This window comes from Fopius arisanus, unplaced genomic scaffold (genome assembly GCF_000806365.1).
Source record: "Fopius arisanus strain USDA-PBARC FA_bdor unplaced genomic scaffold, ASM80636v1 scaffold00062, whole genome shotgun sequence".
Taxonomy (NCBI): domain Eukaryota; kingdom Metazoa; phylum Arthropoda; class Insecta; order Hymenoptera; family Braconidae; genus Fopius; species Fopius arisanus.
Genome location: NW_011887801.1, coordinates 26653 through 33851, shown reverse-complemented (window position 1 = coordinate 33851; position 7199 = coordinate 26653).

The following is a 7199-nucleotide window of genomic DNA, read 5'->3' as shown; positions in this document are numbered from 1 at the left end:
ATAGTAATTGTTTCGTGATTTAATTACAGTCCGGTAATTTGTAAAATCCCTTGCACGTAATTTTTTCAATTCCCTTACACCGGGACAATCGGAAAATAATGCATTTCTGTACAATTCGCGCATAAAGCGATGAGAATAAAACGCAAACCTCAAGATATTCAAGAAAACGGCGTGTTCGCGCGAGAACAAAGGGATAGGTGGAGTCTTCACCCTAACAATAGGGGAAAAAAAAGAGGAATACTTAAATCGATGGGTAGAAGAGCCTGAAGAATCGAATGGCAGCCAGTCTCCCACCGGATGTTTCTCACACCCCATATGCTACCGCAATATGCTCCTCCCCTGGCACTTCTTCAACAAAATGACGAGCAAAAGTGAACATCTTGTTGAATAAAACATCTTTCATCCTTCTTGGGAGCTCCAGGGAGAATTGTCGATGAATATTAGCCCTCTCTCACGACGCAGTAGCCCACGGAAGCATCACGCCAGCTATTCTTTTTTTTCTCTCTCTTTTCCCTTTCGCTACTTTTTCCTTTTTTCACAGCACTTTATCCTCTTTGAAGAGACGACTCTCTCAGCGATGCTGAGCAACACTGTCCCAAGGATCCTTCCACTGGTACAGTAATTACGTAGAAATTGGTCTATCTTCCCTTTGGCCTCAGTCCTGGGGCGGAATTATCCTTACACGCGATAAATCCCGACGACTGTCCTAGGGTTTCGGAAATTATTGACTCCTACTCTTGAAGTGGAGTCGCAGATCAATTTTTTTGCTGGAAATTGTTCTCCATTTTTATTCAACGGCAATCGTTTTTCTCATTTTTTCGGTTAAATTTCAAAATCCCGTCATGGTTCCATGAAAATCCCTCGACTTTATTATAAAAATAATTAATTCATTTGGGATTTGAATAAATTGTTGATTTTAGGAAATAAATGGTCGTGTTCGAATAAAAATTTTTGAGTCAATATTTTAATTATCGAATTTATGGTGGGCACGCACTTTTGGGATATTTTTCCCGATAGAATTTTCTTGTTACATGTCGACTGAAATTCTTGGTAGCAACAGGGATTTTTTTATGTTGAGAGAAAGCTAAATGTCCAAGGCTAAATAATTTATGTTACATTGAGGTCCAACCACGATATCAGATTCAAAGACCGACGGGGAAATGGCGGCTTCAAAGTGCAATGTGGATGTATTTCACTCTCGACTATTTCTCTATCATATTTTCTAATCGTCGGTGTATGTTTTTTCATATTTTTTGCCACACTGCTATCGCTAAACCCCTGGAATTTAATCATTACAATATACATGTGGACCATGTGTATGATTCACGCGAGCCGATGTGTATTATGCTACTCGGCAATATTGCGATATGACCCAACAGTCGTCATTATATTTTCATTTCCTACTTAGTGCAATATTAAACGGAAATGGAAATAAAAACATTACTCCAAGCAGATCAGCGTGAACTGAGTGAGTAATTTCATTATTACAAATTGAATTAGCAAAATCGTCAGCAGCATTCACATAAAAAAATTATTCAGTCGATAAATTATCACAGATATATAATAACAAACATTTCTCAAAAATTGTATTTATTCCTCAACTCATGATTGATTTCGCATTTTTTCGTCTCGTGGACACTAAAAATTTCCAGAGCTTAGGAAAATCCGAAAATATCAAAATCTCGTGTGATCCCGACTTCAGGAGCCGATCTAGGATTTTTTTGGGATGAAAATTTTTTTTTCAGATCCAATTGTTCCATCAATTAAAAATTGATTTAATGTATATTCACCCTCCGAGCGCCAAAAAATTCCTCAGACGCAAGAAAAATTCAAAAAAAAAATTCCACCTCTCGGGGGCCCGATCTAGGACTTTTTTGGGATGAAAATTTTTTTTTTCAGACCCAATTGTTCCATCAATTGATATTTGATTTCATGTATATTCACCCTCCGAGCGCCAAAAAATTCCTCAGACGCAAGAAAAATCAAAAAAAAAAATTCCACCTCTCGGGGGCCCGATCTAGGATTTTTTTAGGGATAAAGTGACTTTTTTTTTTAATTTCGGTCATCCAATGACTGACTGGGTGTTACGTTTGAGGCAGTAGCAAATATTATCAAAAAATGCTGGCGTAAAAACGTAATGGCGGATTATTCCGGAGTTGTACCAAAGAATCGGCGAAAAAGGGACGGTCTAACGGTGGAACGGTGGCAGCCAGTATGGGGATAATTGCGTTGGCAATGCGCGTAGGCTCCTCCCCCCGTTTCGCCAAGGCGCAAGTGGGCCCTCAAGTTATGTTATACGTTCATAAGTCGACTAATAACTCAGTGTTTCCCTTTCCTCCATCACATGACGAGGCAACAGTGTTCGAGGTGTGAACGTCGCTTCCACCAGTTGGAGAAGCGCACTGTCGCAAACAAGCATGCACTCCTCCGCCTACTTTCGCGAAAATAAAAAGAAAAAAAGAGAGAAATACGTGACTGAGATGCAACAATTTGAGAAGAATATGGAGAAAATTCCATGCCAGCTGGAAACCTGCATTTACTGAACACTGAAAAAATATTCAATCCAAATTACCTCCGAGAAATCCCATTTTACGCTTTCAGATACGTACAATAATTACGTCTATTAATAATCCCCAATTATCAATTAACAATATTTGTGTATTTCCTGGGAAACGCGAAAAAATTGGAGGAAATTGAGCGTAAAATCTGCTGTCCGGCATTTATTGAGAGCCGTAAAGTAAAAAGTGATGGTAATGCAATATCTTCATTACAAAAACAATTAAATTCCCTGGAACATGCACTCATCTATGCGCTATTGGCCATTAATAAATACAGCGTTTGGAGCACGACACGTTAATACCGTAACCATACAAGATCCATTGACTCGATAATCCGCCCAATGGATCCATAAGATAAAGTATCACGAAAAAAAAAAATTGTAATTATGCCATAAAAACAGAAGTGCACATCAAATAGCGCGGGTGTCTCGATGGTCATGTACAATTTGAACCTGTGGAAAAAAGAATGTTCTCTCGAATACGCAAATATTGTAACCCGATGGCATGACTGACTCGTAAGCACGAGGAGAATAATTCGAGTTACATACGCAGTCACGAGGATAATGCACGCTACCTAATACGCGTACCAGTTCGACAATTAGGTAATTATAAATATTACAATATTCAAGAGTTTCAGCATTGATAAGAATCGGCTGGAAGAGTGAGCTCGGTATGGGAAGGAGTTAATTCAACAGGCAAGAGTTTTGAATAACTTTTTTCCCTTTCCCTCAGGTACTTCATTTTTATTGAATCAGGGATGCACGGAAGACGAATGCTCTCTTTTCGTATATATTCTATTTACCTGGGTACACGCGAGAGGATAAACGTTCTGCCCGGTAAATAAATTGAGAGCCCAAAAAACTTGTTGAATTTAATGCACGAGAGACAATGAGCCATCAACTTTCCAAAAATTTCGCTTCCACGAAGGTCATCGCGAAAAAAAAAAATTGTTTTGGGTTTGCTTGAATCATTAAAACATGAATTCTGCGATCCGCAGCCCTGGATCGAGTTGATTTTTTTAGTGGAATGTAAATTCCTGAAGTTCCGGGAAATTCTCACACAAATTTAACACGCAAGCCCCAAATTGAATGATTCTTATCCGTTAAGTATGATAGATCTAGGGTATTCCTCTCGACTGCTCCACTCCTTTTCAATCCAGCGACTTTGATTCAGTCACCGCCAATCAGAAAAAACACATTAGTAAAATGTTAATTCCGTGGATTAGATTGGAGGTGGGAAATTGTACGGAATGTCGGTGGGTTGATTAAACCGGGTAGGTGACGAAAAGTAATGCGAAGTTTTCATGCAACATGCCGGGAGTGACGGTTACTAATGTCGAGGTACTGCCCACCCACATTAGGCGGTCATATCGCAAACGGTAATGTCGTCCACGTATCTTTTACGCATTGTCAGCGAAACAGAAAAAAAAACGAGTAGTACGCCTGTTTCCGCACGACGTAAATTAATTTTGTGCACGCGTTACCTCAGGAGTATAAGAACGCCTCTCGAGGTTGGGTGATTGATTCTTCCCGGGCACGGCATCACCGTTTTTACATCCTTTTACGTCTTGTTATTGCAATAATTTCAATTACAACGGCATCACCAATTAAATCACTGATGACCAACGGACATCCGATCGAGCCATCGAACCGTCCTCATTCGATTATTGCTAAAATCGCCGGATAATCTGTTTCCGAGAAGGCAATTTATTTGAAAAAGAAACGAGAAATCCTGGTGGTTATGATGGCGGATCCATTACCAAGAATGTCAAGATTACTTTAGCAAGAATTCCAGTGACCGCAGGAATTGCATTTTTTTGTTCTCTACAAAATGCAATAAAAAAATTTCCACCGATTTTGTATGATTTCCAAGTCCCATTTTTATTCAATTTACTGCACAATCAGTTTGTCGTTATGTAGGACTATTCGAGAATGATGAGAAAACCTCTTTAATATTATTATAAAAAATGTCTCAATTCTTTTTAAACAACAGCGATTTTGCGAAACGACGGTATTCCGCTGTAATACGAAAAAAATATCCCAGTATATTATTCACCGTGGGAGTCTTGGCTGATGTCCAAAGACAATTCAAAATGGAAACAAGAGTGGGGCCGGCTTCTTTATACCTCGTCGTATTGTAACAAGGCGGAATTACACAAAAGACGAGAGCTATATATCAAGTATAGACAAGTGTACTCGTGCGTCCTTCGTTATGTGCGATATTATACGAGACGCCGCATCAACTTATTTCGCAATAACCGACAAAAGACCTTTACGACGAATTTTGTAAATTCATCTTACCGCGTCTGCCAGGAGATTGTGTGGCCTTTTTGGAACCTCAATTCAAATTCCAACAAATTCCGAAGGCAAAGGGCGATAAATAATTTTCAAACTGAAAATTAAATGGCATACTAAAAATTGCTGCACTCAATCCCTCACAACAATCGTACCAAAAATTCGTGAACTACTTAATAATTTTATTTTGAAAAATAATGATAATACTTCAGCAGCTGAAGTACACCGAGTACAAGATAAAGGCGGAACTCCAGAGGGTACCACCAGGTACAATATTTCCTGGTGTAATTATCGCGGAACATGAGAGTAATTTCTACCACATACCGCACGATTGGAGCTGTATTGAGTACATAATTAGACCCATTACACTCGACGAAAAAACATTCAATCAAAGAATCATGTTTCCAATTTTTTCATCGATAAGAATCGCACGATGGTACGATCGATTATTGGGTGTTAACTAAATTCGGTGATTTCAGGATTAATTGTCATCATCATGGGCATTATGCAAATATAAATACTCCAGTGCCGGAGGACAAGAGAATCAAGTGGAGTTTCCGCTGTTGAGATGCACGTAGCAATTTATTAGGCGCCACGAACCTCTTAACCCTGTCATGACCCGTCTTCAGATGGTCCACGATTGCTTCCCCTCCTTTGCATAATTCCCGGTTCATCGCTTGACACACGTCGTGATTGTCTCAACAGCTCGAGCTACTGGTGCCTCTGAATCCCGAAGAGCATTATTTCCCAGCGGATGATGCTGTTGAAGAGCACGCGACAAATATCAACGGCTCTATTTTCCATTCCGTCACACCGACCTGCTTGTGCACTAAATTAATATAATTTAGACTAGTCACCAAATAGTTAACCCTTTGACAAAGAATTTGGGATAGCTCGGACTGTGATGGAGTTCAAAGACATTCTGTAAGCAGAAGGGATGAGGTAAATGGCACACGCCGTCACCTGGCATCCAAGTATAAATCAACGTGCCAGCTGCACACGCGCCGCTTCACTTAGGGATGAGAAGCTGAATGTACACCATCCACCGATTCCCCGATACCGATCTCCCATACGATCGTTATATCCAGAGCAGCGAGACCACTGATAATGTATGAATCCGTTCTGCAATGAAATTTAGCACTTATTAAAGGAATGTAATACACTCACTCGAATTAACAAAACCCCTCGCCATAACTCATCCGTTAATAAGACACTGTCAATGGTGCGGTGAAATTTTAATTAAAATTTCATTTATTTATTGGATCGTCTGGCGAGAGCGGCATAAGGACAAATTCCACCCATTACTCATGTTATTTATTCAAGTTTCGCACTTTCCAATATCCCAGGTGCTTGGATATACGGCTGACATGTCTTGGACATACTGACAATTGGATTACACTCATAAGTAACCCAAACCCTATTATTCCCTTGTACCATTGGCAAGAGGGAAATTATAAGGTCTCTCTTTCCGGGAAGTCACTTCGAAATTTCACTTAATATTCTTTAGTGATATCGCGTGTATATTTATCTCGGATAGTGAATATAATATATGCACGTCAATGTGTCGCACTTTTGGCAATTAGGCCAGAAAACCCTTCGGCAAATTATACATCGCCAAAATTTTTCGTCTCAATGTTGCGTGTGTATATTTGCACGAAGGGGTGAGGCACCCGAAACAGTTATTGTTGCACATGTTAAAGAGCACCGAATTTGTGACCAGAGAAGCATCACAAATATTGATGCTAGTATTGTATCTTTGCTCAGTAAATTACATCCATTATGGACTCCATGATTCGTTGGTAGTAATTTGGGTTGCAAAAGGAATACCAAAAAATTGGGTCCTGCTGTGAATGCATTTGTCGGCTAAATTATTATTCAAAATTTGGCTGAGTATTGTCGATATTGTGAGGACGGAATTATTTACATTCTCCCGGGTTGACAAAAAGTAAATGTATTGAGGTTGCTGAAGTATGATGACGTATTGATGACGCATTATTTTCAACCGGCTCCATTGTGAAAAGCAGTAGCCAAAGTGTATAATAATCACCTTCTTCTTATTCTCCAACACCGCGTGTTCGGCCATGACGGAAGTTCCACCCAGTTGAGTTTTATGGCGTTGCCGCCCTCACCCTCGCACACTATCCTCATCTGAGATATGAACCGGACGGTGCAATAAATTTATAGAAGAAGGTGAGATATGAGTAATGCGGTGAACGTGACACCTCGCCGATTTCTTAAAAAAATATCCAAACAAGTTAATTACCCTCCATCTTGTTTTCCATAGGTTTCAAATAGGTACATAATTGTACCTTGTTCAAAGCTCATCAGTGGAACAAAATGCCGCGTT